We start from the raw sequence: 20,626 nt of genomic DNA, 5'->3' as shown, positions 1-20,626 counted from the left end.
GCAACTGCAATGGTACCACAAAGGGAGTTGAGTTTGCTCAGGGCCTCACAGGGTAGGTATGGAGTGGTTAACCCATAGCATCTGTTTGAAGCTTTAAGGATAGGTACTGTTCATGTAAATCAAGAGTACATGTGTTTGGATCAACTTGTTAAATCCATGCACATTTCATGTGGGATCAACTATTTAAAGAAAAAAAAAAAGAAACCTTCCAGCGCTATTAGAAATGTACCAATGTTGATTGAATTATACCTTTATTACTAAAGAACTGCTTTTGCCAGCTGGTAAGTGGAATGTCTAGGACTCTGCCTATTGCTCTTTCACAGCATGGTGACAACTTCATAATGAAATCAGAAATTCATAGAGGCATAAACACAGCTGTTTATGCCCATAAAATAAGTGGTTTACAAGAAAAGGCATAATCAGTAGTATCGAGTGTTTTGTCAATTACATTAACAACAGAGGAATAGAAAATGATGCCTATTTGACGAGACCATTTTCAAGACATTACATTTGCATAATACTAGTCTTCTTGTACTATGAAAAGCAATGAGACATCATAAAAAAGATGTATCCATTATTCATGAATTTAAATAATCTGACTTGCATGGAAAAATAAGGCTGAACCACATTTTATATTTGTAGACTTGTCTTCTCCTTAAAAAAAATTACAGGCAATTATTGTTTATATTTTAACTAATCCTGTTACTTGGATTGCTGATATTCCATTTAATAGGATCATGCAGTTAGTAAATTAAATATTTTCTTATTAATTCCAATGTAATTGACACCTTACTATGAGTCAGGGCTCAAACAGTAAACATCTATGACAGAATCATCCCATCACATCTGCTTGGCAGATTAGGCATAAGTAAACGATGAGAATTTAGATTTGTTGCAGTACACATGGCTTGTCCAGATGCTTCCATACTCCAAACAGAGATATGAACAGCCTGCTCACCGAGCCCATGTTGACGCCATCAGATCATTAAAAAAAGAAGTGGTTTGGCCAAAAAATAAGGCTATGTTTTTCCATCATTCTAGGTTTCTACATCAGGCTCATTCATCTCAGGATAGGCATGTGATGGGTTTGATCACAGAAACCCACTTGGGATTGTCACCTGATGTGCTGAGACTACCTCTGAGCCTGTTTTCTCTGCCAATTTGGGCCTCCAGAACCCTGCCTTGTTGAGTCAGACACACCAGTCTGCTCCAACACAGACCCAGGGTCTGAACCATGAGCCCCAAAGCTGCAGACTTAACTGAAAACAACTTATGAAGTGCTCCTGTCTCTAGCACCAAGACACCCAGCTCTCAATGGAATTCAAACCACAAATAAATCTGTTTTACTCTGTATAAAGCTTATACAGGGTAAACTCATAAATTGTTTGCCCTCTACAACACTGATAGAGAGATATACGCAGCTGTTTGCTCCCCCAGATATTACTTACTCTGGGTCAATTAGTAAGAAAAAGTGATTTGATTAAGTACAAAAAGTAGGATTTAAGTGGTTCCAAGTAATAACAGACAGAACAAAGTAAGTTACCAAACAAAATAAAACAGAGCACACAAGTCTAAGCCTAATAAATTAAGAAACTGATTACAGATAAAATGTCACCCTCAGAGATGTTCCAATAAGCTTCTTTCACAGACTCCTTCCTAGTCTGGTCCCAATCCCTTTCAGACCAACGTTGTAGCTTATGGCCTGGGTTCAGCAATCACTTCCACCCCCATAGTTACTGTCCTTTGTTCCAGTTTCTTTCAGGCATCTCTTTGGGGTGGAGAGGCCATCTCTTGAGCCAGCTGAAGACAAAATGGAGGGGTTTCCAGGGCCTTTTATATTCTTTCTCTTGTGGGAAAAAAGGTTTTTTTCCTCTGTGCAAAATCACAGCAAAAAGATGGAATTTGTAGCCACCTGGGTAAGTCACATATCCATTCAGGCCAATATCATTGTTTAGATGTTAGTTTGAATGTTCCCAGGAAAGCTCAGATGTGGATTGGCGTCTCCCAAAGTCCACTGTCAATTAAGTGTTTCTTAACTGGGCACTTATTGAGAATAGTCCTTTCTCAAGAAGCTGACCAAACGCTTCACTGAGGCTCCTTAGCATCAAACACATTGAGATACAAGTACATAGCCAATATTCATAACTTCGGATACAAAAGTAATGTATACACATACAGACAGCACAATCATAACCAGCAAACTACAACCTTTCTATTAACACCCCACTTGACCTCCTCTGTACAAAACCTGGTGCAACGATAGAACCTTTGTTGCAACAATGATCTCTGTGGTCACAGTTCATGTCAATAACGTCACAAGGCATGGTGAGGAGAATAACTAGAATGATGAAAGGACAAAGCACAGATTAAATATGTCCATTTTTTTCACCTCACTGACATGTGCAACCTAATATGAGCTTCATTTCCCAGCACTACAAATCTGGATTCTATTGTCGCAGTGTGGGAGAATAAACCAAGCAGGCCTTGCAGAACGAACAGACTGTAGCTCTGGGTGGGAGGAACGAGTTCCAAAGTAGAGAGCCACTCATCAGATATCTGCTATAGCCACCCTCTTCCTATTTAAATTAAGGAGCTGTTGGCTTGGGCACCTCAGCTGATATCAGTGACCAAGGGATCACAGAAGAAGAAAGGCAGTCCTTAAGGCCAAACCCTTTAGAGCAGAAGTTCCCAAAATGAACTATTGACCACCAACAGTGGACAGTAATAACTACCCATCGGGGAAGTTTCCTTCTAATCCCCATCAGTTAGTGGCCAATTTATGCCCTGAAGGATAAGGGCTTATAGTTCTTATATAATCCTTCAAAATCTACTAAACTCTTAGTTTGAATGTTATAGTGTGGCAATGAGTTCCACAGGCAAAATATGTCCTGGGTAAAAGAACATTTCCTTTTATCAGTTGTAATTTGTTCCCTTTCTATTTCTACGAGGCTATTATCAACCCTGCCTAAGAGATTTTGGGTGCTCAATTTCCATTAAAATTATTTTGAAAATCCCACCCAGAATGTCTGCTAGCTCTTCTTTGAAAGATCCACATGAATTCCACTTCTGGTGCGCACGACCCCCAGGCATGCAAGATTGGATTATTTTGGCCATCCGTGTCTGTTGGAGTCAGGAATGAGACCCAAGGGAGGTGCAGCGCCCGTGTTGAACACTCACCAGGCTTCTGTGTTTGGATCCAAACACTAGAGCTGTGAGCTTTTCCACTCTCTTGGTTCTGGTCTAGGGTTGTCAGGCATTTGGTTTTCGACCGGAACACCCGGTTGAAAAGGGACCTTGGCAGCTCTTGCCAACTGGACTGTTAAAAGCTGTTAAAACACCAGTCTGCCTCAGTCTCCTCGTCACTCATGAGCATTTTTTGAGATTTTGTCTGTGTCCTTTCAGGATCTCATGTCTCTTTTGAACCTTACTTTTCCACCTCTGGGTTCTTGTCTCCTGCCCTAAGCTCTGTTTGTGTTTCTAACCCTCCCAGACTTCATGTTCTTAAAAGCTAGCACTAACATCTTGGTTCATTGTTCCTTCTCTTAGGGAGAAGGACTCTAAAAAACTGGAATTGTTCAGCAGAAAGATCTACTCCTCCATTAGTTTTCAGATGTGCATTTTGAATTATCAGGCCCTTTTGTCAAAATATTGACTACCTGAAGTGGAACAAAGTGTCGCAATTCATAGAGGAGCTTCCAGAGGAACATAGAGAGGAGTTGAAGTCTCTACCATCTAAAGGACAGTTAGTGGCCTGCTGTTATATGCAGGGTTTCGTAGCTCCCATCTTCTAGAATACTCAGTGAGGTCCAAATGACCATTGCGAACCTGCCACTTGTAAGTTGTGAACCACTTAATGCACAAATCGATGAAGCCCTTCAAGTTTCAAAAGTTTCACGAGACGTCCTCCACTTGTTGAGTGTTTACCAGGGATCTCAAACTCAAATGACCACGAGGGCCACCTGAGGACTAGTACATTGGCCTGAGGGCCGCATCACTGACCCCCCTGCTGCCCCGTCCCTGCCTCCACTCCACCCCTTCCATGATGCCCTGCCCCTACCCCGCCTCTTCCAATCCCTTCCCCAAAGTCCCCACCCCAGCTCTGCCCCCCTCCCTGTCCTTATTTAAACCCCGTCCCCAAATCCCCACCCCTGCCTTGCCTCTTCTCTGCCTCCTCTCCTCCCTCCTCCCTCCTGGAAAGCACTAAGCACTACCAAACAGCTGTTTGGTGGTGGCAAGCGCCTGGAGGTAGGCAGTGGAGTGGGGACGTGGTGCACTGAGGGTGAGTGGGGGGGCAGTGGGTGAGGGAGCTTGGTGGCTACAGGAAATAACTTGGGGCGGGCTGGGGGTTTTGACCTGTTTCTTCCTCAGGCCTGGAGTGTATACACTAGGGGTCTCATGCGGGACGTGGGATGCATGCGGCCCACAGAGTTACTTGCTGCGGCCCACAGGCCACATGTTTGAAACCGCTGGTGTATATGCTCCAGCCCTGAGGAGGAAACAGGCCAAACCCCAAAGCTAGAGACCTCTGCTTAATATTATTACAATCCCCAGAAGGCAGGTTGGAACCACCAAAGAAAGTTCCAGTGCAAAAGGCTTTCTGCCTCTTTCTTCTCCATCAGCTTGGAGGTTAGAGGGAAAGTCAGGCCTTTACGGCGGGTCCACCTTACACAGTGTTCCATAAAGATAAGGTGACTCTTAGGGCTTGCCCCACGTTCTTTCCTAGGTTGTTTCTGATTTTCATTTAAATCAGTTGAGTTGCCGCCCAATGTTTTTTCCCAAGCCTCATTCAAAAGGGAAAGCCAAACTGCACACACTTGATGTGGACAAGGCTCTTTCATACTCTCTGGACAAGACAAAACTCTTCAGGAGGTTCCCCCTGTCTGTTATGGGTCAAACCATTTCTGCTAAAATAACTCTATAGTTCTTGAAGGATAGTGTGCACTGAGATATACCTGTAGCTGTAACTTCACCATAGCAAAGTGTTATGCTTGGAATTATGCAGTATGTTAAAACATTTTGTACCTTCGCTGTGAATATTATTAAGTTAGAAAAATCCTGGCCTTATTCTTACTCAGAAAAAATGGGCTTTGAGATTTTATGGCTTCCATGCTAAATCAGCTATTCCAAATAATACTGCTAATACAACATCCAGCCTTCCAGTCTCAGATGAATGATTTGAAATTCAGTGTCTGTAAGTACCTCTATTAAAATATCATTATTGACTCAGTAAATAATATTATCAAAGGAAGCTTTGCTTCATTCAAATTCATTTATATATAATTGTAAGGTGGAACAAATTGAATCTGGAGTTTGGTAACCAAATGCTGATGCTCCATTTCCCCTATTCCAGCATAAGACCCTGATCTTGCACAGACGTATGCTCAAAACCAGTATTTACATTCTTAAAGTTAACCATGTTTTTGCAGGATGAGGCCAAAGCGTGCCCTTCGTACTGTAAATGTACTGTCCACTGCTACTCTTTGTGTAAATATTTATTTGGAAGATTTGTGTTTTCTCTTTTAGCTCAAGTATGTGGTTAATCAGCATTAGATACTTTGATCCCTCAAATAAATTTTACAATGAAGACATTTATTGCAGATTCAAGCACTTTGAAACACTGCACATTTAGGCCCAATTGGTCTCCCATTTAAATCAGGAGCAAAACTCCATTTGACTTCTATAAATACAGGATTTGGCTCAGATGCTCTGTTTGTGTTACACAAAAGTTGATCTCTATGTTTGCATCTTTTTTGGAGCGCAAATAACATTAAAAAGAACTGATAATCCTGGTAGCTTTCCAAACTATGGTTCAAGGTACTCATTTAATGGTTAATGGAATTATCTTTAGGAAATGCCATTTATTAAGAGGAAATCTTTCCTCCATTATCATTGCATAGATTTTTAGCATTATATGTCCTCATTTTTACAATTAGATAATACTCTTGGAAACTCATTGTCTATTTATGTTTGGTTTAGATAGACCTGATTTGTTTTGTAGGTGAAGTACAGAACTTATGAACACTTGTGAGATATGAAATCAATCACCAACAAAGTAATATTGGTTAATCAGTCATGTAACTTTTCAAGATAATCCACTAGCAGGGTGGTGCAGATGATTTGGTGAGCAAAAGGTTTTGTGGAAGTTACGCTTTTTCATATTTTAAGGTTCAGTCTCATACACAGTAAAACTGTCACTTGTCCTTAATGATAAAATAAAACATTGTTTCTGTAGTAAACCTTTGCTGATCAATTAATTCCCTGTATAACAAAGGAGGTTGTTTTGTCATATTTTTATTCTCAGTGGCCCCAAATAATCCTAACTTCCCCAAAGTCTGAGGGTGGTTATTGTATTTCTGGCCTCTATCTTTATAGTACCCAAAGCATGGATTGAACCACATCCACTTTGTGGAAGTTAGCATCTGAACTTTGTGGTTTAGGCTGATCTGGAGTCCTGAACCTGTGAGATGCAGAGCACCTTCAACTAATCACAGTTAAGGGCACTCAATGCCTTGCAGAACTAGACCCCCAGGTTTATGTCTATATATTATCAGATTGTTTTCCCCAGATATGACATAGTGGCTTATTATCATGTAGCTAAGTGAGTATTGCTATATTTTTTAAAGTATTACCCCCTTCTCTTTCATTAAGTTCAGTAGCAGAATGTCTCTTATTTAGTCTAGTCTAATACTATTGGTGGTTTAGAATTTCTCCATCTTGACAGTAATTTTCATTTAAAACTTCAGACAGTTACGCAGTTCAGAATGATCATCAGCAAACTTCTAATGGAAGAGTTACATTACATATTGGAGAGGGACTCAGGCTAAAGGCAGGCAACACATATCTTCAACAGTTCTAGCAGATTTATATCACCAGCAGTTATCAGTTTCAGTGGTGCTCAGACAGGTCATCTTAACTAGAGATTAATGTAAATTGTTTTGCAATGGGAGATGTCAAAGTTCATCCAGTCATTAGTCTGTCTGTGACAGTACCCACTCATTTCTGAGACAGGAGAGGGCACTTCAATGGAATTGGTCATCACAAATTTCAATTTGTCATCACATTAAGGCTCTCTAAATAGACCATTTTTTTCACTAAAAAGTCAATATTTGAAGCCATTTGTTTCCATTCACTTTGGAATATTTAACGTTGGAGTGTTTCTAATGGCTTTCCCATTATGGTGCTGATGTGATGTACTGTTGTATGTAATTTTATTATGAACACAACAGAATGGATGTATGAGTTCACTTTTGTTTTGCATTATTTTATCTTTGTATTTCATTTTTAGAATTTTACTATCTATATTTTGTTTCTTTTTGTGATATAAAAATTGATTAAATAAAAGAAGTTAATTTACTAAAAATATTGTCTATTATAATGTTGAGTTTTGTGCTACCTTTCTTGTTTCCTTGATTTCATTTAATTGAACATTTTTCCAATATTGTTTATTTAGAAAACAGTTTCATTAGCAGAGCCAATTGTCCATGCCTTTTTTATGTCTAATAGGGTTGAAAATTGTTTCTTGTAAGTTTTGTTTATAAAAGGCACCTGGTGAGTGCATTGATGCTCTCTGTGTTCTATATACAACTCCGATATGATTGGATTTGTTCATATGAATTATTTCATAATGGTTCTGTATGCAACCAAGGCTCCAATCCAGATCTCACTGAAATCACTGAAATCATTGACTTCAGTGGTAGGTGGATCGGGCCCAGCAAGAATGGCTACTTACATTTAGATCAATCAAAAGTATTAATGTGTCATTGTGGTTTGTCTGAAGGTATAGATTAATACTCATTCACTCTGCTTCCTTCTTGAGAGTTGGGTTCTACTGTTATACATTGGGATATATTGGGGTCCCTACAGCCCTTACTCCTGAGTAATCTCATTGACATCAGTAAGATTATCCGGAATGTAAATCCTGCAGGATTGGGCTCCTTCTTAATTGAATAGTTTAGCAGATTGATGTGATATATGAACCCAATCCTGCAAATTGCTGCATTCCTCTCGCAAGCTGGTGAGATACTCAACTTCTGCATGCAGCAAGTTGTATCACTCCATTAAATACTAAAATGAGAAAACAGATTGCAAGAAGAAACATCACTGAAAAAGGATCCAATCTATGGGAGTTCAGGGCACTTAGCATCTTGTAGGATGCGCTAGTGCTTTCCAGGATTGGGTTCATATTTTCCGTTTGTGGGAATCATCTCCTTAAAGGGACATGAATGCCCTCAACTCCAGCAGACTGAGGGTGGCCAAAATCTAGCAGAACTGGTCCCTTTTAGGCTGTTTACAAATCACATGCTCTCATTTCAAATCGATTCTGAATATGGCTGTATAGAAAGTATTTAGAATGACAGCTAAATTTAAAAAGTAATAAAGAATTTACGCTTCTAACCAGAAAAAATACCCATTGGACTTGCATTTCACTAATCCTTGGGCAGCACACCCACCTATGATGACACAAAACAATTAAAAACCCACTCAATAGCTAATCTTATATCAGTCCCTGATCACATGTAGCTTGTTTTACTAGGTGTGGTTGCAGCATAATGCACTAAAGTCTAGTGATGATCAGTTCTGCACCTGCAGAAAATAATCAATGGAAAATAGTATGGTGGGGATGAAAAACAGGGGCCATATAAATGAAATGAACTTGTTTTGTGTTTTTATTTTGGCTGCTATGCTGGTTAAGATGACACCTGGTTACTGATTTTTTTAATCATCACTTTCCTTCATTCCAGCACATGCACCAGTTTCATATAACTACCCACATCCCAGAGCCATAATCGGTAGGGAAAAGGGTTGAACTGAAGATATGACATACTACACGCTGAATATTTTGGTTTTTGTAAGTACCTCAACATTGGCAGACCCATAACATCATTTTAATGCATTTTTAGTGTTTAGTTTCTTCTTTTATTTTAGCAGCAGTAAAGCTTTACGTTGAATTTTTATTTTGCTATATTTAAAGGATTCGCAGACTTCAATCCAAATTTCTGTAGCATCATGATTTTATATCATAACATCATTCTGAAGAGCCCTATACAGACTTGCATTGGAATTCCTTTTATATTTTAATAGTACTACTGAGCCAGAAATGCCAGGTTTTTCCAAACTGAGGATATCTAAAGATAAGCACCCATGTAAATGGCCTGATTCTCAATGGTACAGAATACCTGCAGTGCCTGTTGCAGTCCAGGACCACAAAGTTTGCAGCAGGTATTCAGAACCTGCTGCACTTTATTACATATTAAAGGAAAGTAGATGTGAAGCTAGGAGCAGTGAATGTCATGCTAATGTCTGGGCATCGGCAAGATATCAGGTGACTCATTTGACCAATTTCTTTAGCTAGCCTGGAGTGTTAGTCTTACTGGTCATTTTTGCAACATTATTTTATTTTCTAATACAAGGATTTACTGTACTTTGGTTTGAAAACTGAAAGCCCGTTTCTCCCACTAGTGATAATGACAGCCTATGACTGGAGAAGGGCAAACCTTTTGGGTCGGGATGGCTCAGGGCAACACAAATATTTTACTCACAGAACTGTAAGCTGGGGAATGTGCTGCTTTATTCACCTGCATCATAGACAAACTGAGTGTGTAGAGAGGAAACTCCCAGTAACAAACAGGGAAATAGTGAGGGATGGAGCATGGCACCATCCCCTAATACTCTGAGTAATCCAGCTAACCCCATGATGACCACTTTACTATAATACCCATAAGGTCAAATTTTCTAAGCTGGCCTCTTGTTTTGTAATCCTCCACAACTGTTTATATCACACCTGCCAGTCTGTTTAAAAAGCAGTGTTTTCCACCTCTGGTTGGTCCAAATACAGAAAAAAAAAGTGAATGAAAATGTAAGTGTATAATCTAAACCTAAATTAGACAGTAGAGGCCTGTCAATTTAATGAGACATTACTGTGAGAAATAACATAAAGGGTGAAATCTTGGTCTCATTGAAGTTGATGAAAATGTTGCCATTTGTTTCCAGGCAGCTGGTGACATTGCAGGAATTGTACACTGGCACTGCACTCATAATGGCTTCAGGCACAGCTGCTGCTATGTAGAAACATTGTTTTTAAAGAAAGTATATTTGAATACTAATGGGGATTTCAAAACACTCAAATATATTTATATATAAATATAAACACACACTAAGATGCCTCTTTTCCTATGGCCTCCTATGAACCATGTGACCTCACTGAGTTCCTCCACTAGGCCCCTACCCTGCCAACATGTAAGTCCCTCTTAAAAACCCACTTACTGTCAGGTTGCCTACAGTGAGTCTTGTTAACCAGCATAAAATTCCTTATTTTCCTCTTCCCTTAACCTCCATTTACTTATGTGTCTGTCCTTAAACCATGAGCTCCTTGGAGTAAGGACTGTCCTCTTCTGAATGCCTGGAAAGCACCTCGTGCATGGTTGGCCATAAATCATAATGATAGTAAGAGCTCTGCCACATGGGTCACTCTTTATATGGCATAGGCTGGAGAATCCTTGGTTCCAAAAAGTGGCCATTTCCAAAATGGTGGGATTGAAAAGCAGAAAACAGACCCATATTTAGCTTTCTCCAACAAACCATTCTGATGTCTCTGTATGGGATAGAAGTGGCTTATGGAAGGAGCTTAGCGGTACTATGGTTCCTCCTGCTATATGCAGTTTGAAAGTGACTCACTTTCTTTAAAGATACAATTTTGTTTATGCCTTTCTACATAATGTCTATCATATACTTACAGAGCATAGTTAGAAAACCAGACAATTTTCTATTGCCAATGTAACATAAGCTTATCTTAGGCAATACAAGAGTGAATCCATCACTCAAAAACTGGCCTTTTAATACTAGAAAACGACAGCATAGTTTAGAAAAGAAGCCAAGCAGAGGTGAGAACCAGATGATTGCCTTTTCCTTTCCTTTCCTTACCCCACCCCACCAGGCTCACGTACTTAGGATCCTTTGGGAGCCAGGTTGTTGTCGCCACAAGCTGAGTTAGGGAGGTTGGCGGTGTGACCAGCTTGCAGGCTTACAGGTGGATGAACCCTAAGAATGATTGTGCTTTTAATAGGGATCTAGTGTCCTTAGGCCTACCTGCATTTCGCTGACAGATTTTTGATTGAGTGAGTTGAGGTGTTGACTTACTTACACCTGTTGTCTACAGGATACTTTGCATTGTGGGATGTGTTTGATCCTGACAGAGACCAGCACCTTGTCTTCTTTTCTTATTAATTGGACTGAAACACAGTCTTTTTATAAAAACAAGCTGAGCATGACTGAGAATCTAGTTTTTTTCCTCCTTCTGATTGTCATGCGTAAGCAGCTCAAAAATTAAAAGTGGAGACTGTCTAGAAATTACATTAAGATTGTATCACCTATAGAGACATGAGAGATTTACTGAAGCTTTAAGATGTTGTTTTTAGCCCTTCAGCAGAGCTATGGTAGACAACTAGAAAGAGATAAACCTATATAAACAGTGTCTCAGATGATACTACTATTAATATTAACTATATGCTGGGATGGTGATACCAAAAAGGCAGATTAAATCCAATTTGGGTCAGTAACTACACTGGCAAAAATAACATCTTTGCACGCTGGCAGACTCCGAAGCTATGGGGCCTTCTGAGGAAAAGGAGTTGGGAGTCATTGTCATGGAGAGGTTACTGCACAGTACAAGGTAACCTCCACCTTGATCTCAGAGAGTGCCCTTCATATTTTTCCTATGGGAAAGAAAGGAGAAGGCTAGAGAAACTTGCAAGATTTTTTGTGTTGTCAGGACTCCCTGGTCAGCTGTGGTCATAGGACACACTCCGGAGGTTGGGGAGGAAATGGGAAACGAAAATGGGCACACTCATGCTGATTATAGAGATATTCAGTATTGCATTCATAATATCCCAACCCTCTCCTCCCCACAGACTAAGTAAGAGCTATGTTAGTGGATAGCAATGAACTAAGGTCATCATTTTCAAACCTAAAGCCAGAGAGCAGTTTTGCAGCGCAATATAGAAAAAGTATAGATGAAACTGACTCTGACTAGTACAGTATTACCTGAACTGCTTTCTGTGCTGATCTGAAAAGCAGAGAGGATATCAAAGTCAATCCATTTTATGACTGTCTAGGACGACAAGCTAAAACTAATTTAAGCCTAAATTCTCACATTTGTGTGCTACAAGGCACTTAAATATGTGGCTTGATTTTTGGACATTCTACAGCACCCATTGATTGAGAAATACTAGTTACTTTTGTAAATTGAGAGACAGTTAAAGAAATACTAATGGCATCTAGTGTTTCATTTATTCATTATGCTGCATAATATCTATCTGAACACAGACAGATGCAAATGTCCTACTTAGCCATAAAACTAGCTTTCTCTCACTCTTATACATATACAACTGTATTCTAACAAGACAACTTTGTGTTAAAAAGTTGGGGGATCTTACTAGTAGCACAATCTATTCAGAGCATATACGGAAGAGAACAGCAAAATCCCATTTAAGTCTGACATGGCAGGGAGAGATAAACAGACCCCCTTCTGACTAATGTATTCAGTAGCAGCTTTGACTCAGTGCAATTATTAAAGACTCATTTTTAGCCAAGGTATTGAAGACTTAATAGCAGTGCAATTTACCTTATCAGCTTTACCAGATGGTGTAATTTACTTCGGGAAGGTCCGTATCTGTGACTGAGCTTTATTTACCTCACTGCAGTGAATTGTTGTATCTTTAAAGAGAAAAAACGGTAGAATGCAATAAAGACAAGCAGGGTCACGCTCCAGACGCTGCACCAGCTTACTAGAACACCTCTTCGAAATGTACGTATTCTCCCGGTCAGCCTAATCTGCTTCACTTGACAACACAGAGCAACTGTCAAATCCCTACCTTCAGACAGATAGATATTGATTTGGACTATAGTTCAAGTGTCAGTGCTATATTTTGTGTCTAATGGCCAGAAAAGATATGGGTTTTGTAGGCAATTTAAACCACTGTCAGATACTGAGGCAATGTGTTTGAGTAGATTAGACAAGGGACTGGAAGTTGAGAATCCTGGAAGTAGCCTTCTGCTACTGAGTCACTTGACTGTCAATCTCTCCATCTTTAAAATGGTGATAATAAAACTACAGTGAGGTGTCCTTCCTCACAGCCATTCTCTTTTCTATCTCCCAAGCAACTTGAGCACCCACTATTTTTTTCCCATGGGTACTCCAGTCCCAGAGCACCCACAGAGTCGGTGCCCATGGTGATGGGCACAACAGATGGAAGATAGTGGTACGGTTTGTCATCTTTTTTTGCTGTTTCCTGACAGGAGGGGGCCTTTCCCAACCTGGTGAGGTGTCCAAGTGTCTCCTTCCAAGGGCTGAAGACCCTCAACTCTCAATGGCCAAAGAGTGTGGTCCTCAGCTTTTCCTAAGGCAATGGGAATTTGGCTAACAATTGAGTAAGGACCGCAGGATTTGGCTGGGTCACTGACATTAATGGCTGTGGAAGGTGCTCAGCACCTTGAGGAATCAAGCCCACATAATTCAAGGCACTATTAGGTTTACATTCTTCCTTTGATAGACTTTATCCTGCACCAGTAAAATGAATGGGAGTTTTGTCATTGATTTCTGTGGTGCAGAATTGAGTCTATATTGCCTGCCGTTTTCCCTCTCAGTGGAAAATAGTGGGCCATAGAGCTGTTACATACGTATTTTATAGTAACAACACTATCTCTCTGGGCATAATAGAGCTGGGAAAGAATGTATGGGAAGGACCCTGGGTTTCTAACAGTGGTGATGTTTCTGTCTGAGGCAAGAAGAAACTGTAACCTCCATTTTTGGAAAAAAGTAGGAATTCCTGGGCTGCTATTTAAAAGCAGTGTAGTCCCAAGGTAACGCTACTATCTGATGAATCACTGCCGCTCACAAGATGTCCCTGTGAAGTCATTTTACAACACTGATTAGAGGGTTTCACTGAGGGTGGTTGGTGCTGTCATAAACAGATAGTTAAGGGTTAATGTCTCTTTTACCTGTAAAGGGTTAACAAGCTCAGTGAACCTGGCTGACACCTGACCAAAGGACCAATCGGGAGACTAGATACTTTCAAATCTTGGTGGAGAGAAGTCTTTGTTTTGTGCTGTTTGTTCTGTTCTTTGTTCTCTCTTGGGTAAGGAGCCGAACACCGATTCTCATCTTCTGTACTCTCTCAGAGTTCAGTGTGTAGTGATAGAGTAAGCCGGATTAATTTTGTTTGTTTCTTTCTTTGCAATGTGTTATTTTGCTGGCGATTTACCTCTGTTTTGTTGTACTTATACTTGGGCTGGGGGGGGTCCCTGTGTTAGGTACAGCTGGGCCCTGTAACTTTTTCATTTGATTTGTACGAGAGTTTTTTTACTTTTTTCTTTAATTAAAAGCTTTTCTTTTTAAGAACCTGATTGATTTTGTCCTTGTGTAAGACCCAAGGGGACTGGGTCTGAACTCACCAGGGATTGGTGGGGGAAAGGAGAGAAGGGGGAGGAAAAGCTTAATTCCTCTCTGTTTTAAGATCCAAGGAGTTTGGATCAGTGTCTCTCTCTCAGGGAGAGTCTGGGAGGGGCAGAGAAGTGGTGGTGGGAAAAGTTATTTCCTCTCTGTTTTAGAATCCAAGGAGTTTGGATCAGGGTATATCTCAGGGTTCCCCAGGGAAGGTTTTTGGGGGACACTATAGTTTGGTTGGTGGCAGTATTATCAGATCTAAGCTAGGAATTAAGCTTAGAAGGGACATGCAGGTCCCCACTTTCTGGACGCTAATGCAAATTAGATTTTATTTAGAATTAGACACCATACAGCTCTTGGTAAGAAATGAACATGCAGATTAAACTCTTGTAATATAATTACATGGCTTTGTACTATGAATCAGTTTAGAAACCAAAACGCTTATTTGATTAAAGAATAAAGGTGGTTTTTGTTTTTTTAAAGAAATGTGCCGTTGCGGGAATAGCATCAGTGTACAAATAAGGGGCAGTAGTGATGTTTTGGTTATGTCTAAAGAGGTATTTCATTCTAAACCTATTTTCAGGTACATAAATCTTCCATTGCCAGGTTTCCAGTTATTTGACTATTGGAAGATATTTTTCAGGCTTAAATGTTCTTTGTTTTAACCCTTGATGTGGAAAAATCAAATAGCTTCATATTAAAAATTCATACTTGCAGGGGCTTAGTCCTCACCTCAGTTATAACATGTTTGAAAAGTGTAGCTTAGATGGCACAAAGTGGTAATTTTTGGAGTCATGGGGGTTATGCATGAGTTTCTCCTCTAAATGTTTAATGACGCACAGGGCATAGCTGTCATTATACACTCTCTCCACACACAATGAAATAGACACCCAGCCAGTAGGGCATTTACTGATGTAAACTACCCACTCTAGGTTTGGCTTGTTTCCTAAAGTGACTGTCATGCTCTTGAAAAGAGAGGCATTGACAGCCCTGGAGACCAAAGTTCTGGATTTATCCACAGCACAGCAATGGTAGTGTAAGTTTACCCAGACTGTCCCCAGATTGGGCCTCCATTCAGACTTGAAGGGACAACCTCTAGGTGTAGGCAAGAGTCTCCATGCCTCTTCAGTCTGTGACCTCTGACACGGAGGCCAGCTACGCCTCGTTTGATGGGACTAGGGAAGCTGCATATAGCAGAGTTCTGAAAAATGAAGCCTTGTATGTCTACCTCTAGCCAGGAAACTGGTTATGCATTGAACTATTCCTAGAGTAGCTAGTCCACTTCAATTAGCATTTTACTTGTCTTTTAGTGGAGAGGATTAGCTTAGCTAATGAGCTGATGGGTTGGATAACAGCAAGTCATGCTCTATACTAGAAATTAAAGGACAGTGGTTCACATAGACCGTTGTCCTCACCCCTATCAGCAAACTCCTTGGTAGTCCATCGATCCGATGATGACAAATCTGTGCAGATCATCTATTGTTGGTCTCACGATGTGCCCTCTGATGACTATACAAGCCAATTCTAGAGGTGCACATTTTGCTGCAGATGGTGTATGGGAAGCTTGCAGTCAGTGGGTTGTGCGCTGCTGGTGCTCTGTGATGTCGTCCGCGTGCCTCTTATAGATGCCGGCAGTGGTCTTCCTCAGAGGCAATGCAGGTATTTCTGACTGTTGCACGCCACTGTGTTCTGTCGCTGGCGGCGTCCTCAAGGTCCCTAGGTTTGATACTGCAGGTTGGCTTTGATGGTGTCCTTGTAACGTTTCTGTGGACCACCTATATGCCATCCTCACCCCCATTAACAAACACCTCAGTTAAACATGATACAGATAGGTAGGCAATGGCACATTGTCTAGAGAAAAAAAACAGGGAACCAGGAATTGCCAAGTTTTAAGCATTGCTCTAAAATTGGCATTGAGCTACACACAAACTACCTGGGCCAGACTCAGGCCTGGCTTAAGCAGGTTTAAGTTCAGTAAAATGAACAGCATTGCACCCACTTACACCAGGCATGTGTTTGCTTCTCTGCACCCTCTTTCCTCCTCCATACACTGGGCATAAGACTTCACAAGAGGGTTATGAGCCTTAACTAATGTCTCTCAAGTGCTTCAGTGCTGCACTATACAGTAAGTACTAAGCACTCTTATAACCCCAAGTAGCTAGCTAGAAGTCTGAACCTGCATAGAATTGGGAAATAAAATGGTAACTTGTTTATAACATGCCGTAACTTGTGATGGTGGGTCATATTCAGACGGGTGGCTGTCCCATAGCTTTTAGTTACAGTCCAAGGTTGGGGCAGTGCAGGGAAGGAAACCAATCGGCCTTGCTAAGATAGTGTGTGTGGGGGGGGGAGGGATGTGTGAATGGAACTATGTTACAGCTTTAATTATGTGTAATATAAACAAATATTCACATCATTTCAGAACTGGGCTAATGTCATCTTTGGTGTAACATTAGTGAAGTCAACAGAGCAGTTGTCCAAGCGCCTTTGCATGCTGATTACTCTGAAGGTGTTGTTTGCACAGATCAGCAAACTGTACTATCAGTCCCCAAAGCAACACCAGCTGGCAGCTGCTAGGAACACACATGCTGTGTCACACTAGAGAGGATGATGAGTGTCAGTTGTGTAGTATCATTAATCATCAGATGAAATGGATTTGATTAATTAAAATGCTAATTCAATCTAAAATGCTGGGCTTTTCATAGCATGTATCTGTAAAATGTCAGTGGAGAGGCAGGCGTTAGTATTTTGGTGCTTGACTTGAAGTGTGTGGTTTGAGAACGGGAGAAAGAAATACCAGCAGTAATTTAATATCTTCTGAAATTAGATTATTCTTGATGCTGGGGGCTCTTTCTGGGCTGGAAAATATCATCATCAACAGCCTGTGAAAGCTAATTGTGATATTTAACCCCTCACTTGCTGCCCTGGCACACATGTAGGGTTTCCTGAGATGAAAGGAAAGTAAACATTCATGTACTCCTACTTACAACAGGAGGACGTACAGGACAGAATTGACTGTATAGAGACAGTCTGTTTCTAGCACTGTTCCCTGCCCTGCATACTGGTGAATTTAGTGCTTCCTTTGACTGAACTTAGAGGACATGCTGTGAAAAAGGGCAAGAGGACTCCTGGTATTCAGCTACCACAGGGAGGAGTGCAGTGGAAATGCCTAGATAAGTAGCCCGTGCATGGCTGAGCCAACTCACTTCATCCAGAGTGGACAGAGGAGATGCTGGTAAACTGGAAGCTCTGGCCAGGTTATCGGCCCTTTTGGTGTTTGTCTGTCAGCTGTCACTCAGGTCCCCATCCTGGGGACACTGTAGGGACCCCATTTGCAGTTGGATGGTCACACAGCAGCAGTATCCAGGAAGACTTTTCCTACTTATGCCTGGCCAGAAGATTGTGACTGTTTCTGAAGGACAGGACTTAGGGCTCAGAGCCTCAAAGGTATTTAGGCCCCTAGTTCCCATTGATTTCAGCTTTGGGTACCTGACTGGCAGCCCAGAGGGAGACACCTATCTCCACTTAGGATTCACATACATGAACCCATGCCTGGAGTTAGGCAGTCAGGTCAGGTCAGCCCAGCCCTTTCTCATGAGCAAGAGAGCTATCCACCCTGCTATAGCCAATGGCTCAATTAGTGCACCTACGTGGGATGTAGGAGAGTCAGGCTTAAGTTCCTGCTCCAATCAATATTTATTTATACAATGTAGAACATCAACACCCAACCTGCCAGCCCAGAATAACCAATAGTTTGATGGTTGGAAACTCTGCTGGAATACAGGAGACCTAGGTTCAAGTTCCTGCTAGGAATCCAGCAGAAAAGAGATTTGAATCTGGGTTTCCCAGGTGAGTGCCCAATCCCTGGGCTCTTGCTCAGATCATGCCTACCAGATCGGACCCTTCGGGTGAGAGAGGCAGGGAATGGCTAGTTTGTGACTCCCACCAGGAGTTAGGTGCCGAGCTGCTTGGTGGTGGCAGGACTTAGGTGGCTGTGTGCATGGCCAGGGGCAGAAACTGAGGTGTCTAGGGGACTTTAGGCACCTACAGGGTGAGGTGGCAGCTGAGAGGTGGTTTTGGGAATGCCACTAAATGCAGGGCTTAGTGGCAGTTAGGTACCTAGGCCCCCCTTTGTGAATCTAGCTCTTAGTGGGTGGGTTTTAAGCTGCAGTGACTGGAGATCAAATGATGGGCAGCAGGAAAGGACAGGTACCTTTTCCGTAACTGGTGTTCTTTAAGATGTGTTGTTCATGTCTATTCCACAGTAGGTGTGCATGCACCAGTGCCAGAAGTTTTTCCCCTAGCAGTACCTGTAGAGGAGCACCCCTGTGATCCCTGGAATGGCAGACAACTCCGACAGGGGGGAAGGAGGGCGAGATGTGGAACAGACATAAACAACACATCTCAAAGAATGCCAGTTACAGAAAATGTAACTTTTTTTTCTTCTTTGAGTGATTGCTTAGGTGTATTCCACAGTAGGTGATTCCAAGCTATATCTGTTGGAGGTGGGTAGGAGTTCACAAATTTTCAGGACAGAGCACAGCCCTGCCGAACTCAGCATCATCCCTCGTCTGGGAGACAATCACATAATGCGAGGTGAAAGCGTGAACTGAAGACCATCTAGCAGCCCTACAAATGTCCTGGATGGGGACATGGGCCAAAAAGGCAGATGACAAGGCCTGCAGTGGAGTCAAGCTCAGAGAGGTGTTTTTTTGAGGGAACAAACCAGGACACTGCTGTCTTCAAGATCCTGAAGCTAATCTTTGAAGTGGCTTCTTCATGGGTTGGGATAGCAATGTAGCACACTGAAGGATGCATTCCTCGCTGTAGGCTAATATTGTCTAAGACAGGAAGGAGCTTCTCCCTTCATTTCAGAGACAGTATATAGTAGTCTAGACTAGAATTGAAGAATACTTGATTACGATGCCTATTACACATCTGCTAAGGGAGTACAGCCTCTCAGCCAGCTGAACGGGACAAAGATCACTAAACAACTGAGTCATTTCTCACCTGTTTGCTTGTTAAGCACTTAACTTACCCTTGTCTCTGCAATCGTTCTCTACTTTTGCTTGCCTTATTAACTTTTTATAATGTCTTTTGAGCCCTTCATGCTGGGACTAGATTTTCCTTCTATGTTATCAAGAAGATGGCCAATATTATCAGCAAGACAGCTGGATGGCACGAGTACTAGCTCCACAGTCAGTTTTGCATTGCTGCAGCCATTCGATGAGACCTTAGGCAAGTCACTTATTATTGTTCCTGTGTTTCAGGTAAAGAGAGACTATTTCCCTACCTCCCCGGGGTGTTGTGAGAATAAAGATCATAAGTTTCAGAGTGGTAGCCGTGTTAGTCTGTATCGGCAAAAATAACAAGGAGTCCTTCTGGCACCTTAAAGGGTACGTCTTTACTACTGGCCATATCGGTGGGTAGCAATCGATTTCTCAGGGATTGATATATTGCGTTTCATCTAGACGTGATATATCGATCTCCGAACGCGCTCCTGTCGACTCCGGAACTCCACCAACGCGAACGGCAGTAGCGGAGTTGACGAGGAGCTGCAGATGTCAATCCCGCGCCATGAGGACGGTAGGTAACTCGATCTAAGATACTTCGACTTCAGTTATGCTATTCACGTAGCTGAAGTTGTGTGTCTTAGATCGATCCCCTCCCCTAGTGTAGACCAGCCCAGAGACTAACAAATTTATTTGGGCAAAAGCTTTTGTGGGCTAGAACCCACTTTATCAGATGAAGTGAAAAATACAGGAGCAGGTATAAATACATGAAAGGATGGGGGGTGTTTTACCAAGTGTGAAGCCAGTCTAATGAGATAAATCAATTAACAGCAGGATACCAAGGGAGGAAAAGTAATGTCTGAAGTGGTAAGAGAGTGGCCCATTGCAGATAGTTGACAAGAAGGTGTGAGTAACAGTAGGGAAGAAATTAGTATTGGGGAAATTAAGTTTAGATTTTGTAATGACCCAACCATTCTGTGTTTATTCAGGTCTAATCTGATGGTATCCAGTTTGCAAATTAATTCCTGTTCTGCAGCTTCATGCTGGAGTCTGTTTAAGGTTTTTTTGAAGAATTGCCATTTTAGGTCTGTTATTGAGTGACCAGAGAGACTGAAGTGTTCTCCTACTGGTTTTTGAATGTTATGATTCCTGATGTCAGATTTGTGTCCATTTA

At 41.5% G+C, this 20,626-nt stretch overlaps 1 protein-coding gene across 1 annotated transcript in view; it reads left to right on the top strand.

The window, feature by feature from the left end:
* The window catches only part of LOC116819258 (uncharacterized), a 104,958-nt gene extending 104,582 nt beyond the window's left edge, over positions 1 to 376 (top strand). The window contains exon 12 of the mRNA XM_075065612.1: positions 364 to 376. The gene's annotated coding sequence lies outside the window, so the exon portion shown is untranslated. The remainder of the gene's footprint in view (positions 1 to 363) is intronic.
* Positions 377 to 20,626: the final 20,250 nt, after the last annotated feature.

The sequence above is a fragment of the Chelonoidis abingdonii genome, chromosome 1 (assembly GCF_003597395.2).
Source record: "Chelonoidis abingdonii isolate Lonesome George chromosome 1, CheloAbing_2.0, whole genome shotgun sequence".
In the NCBI taxonomy this organism is placed as follows: Eukaryota; Metazoa; Chordata; order Testudines; family Testudinidae; genus Chelonoidis; species Chelonoidis abingdonii.
This window is presented reverse-complemented; position numbering and strand designations above follow the sequence as displayed.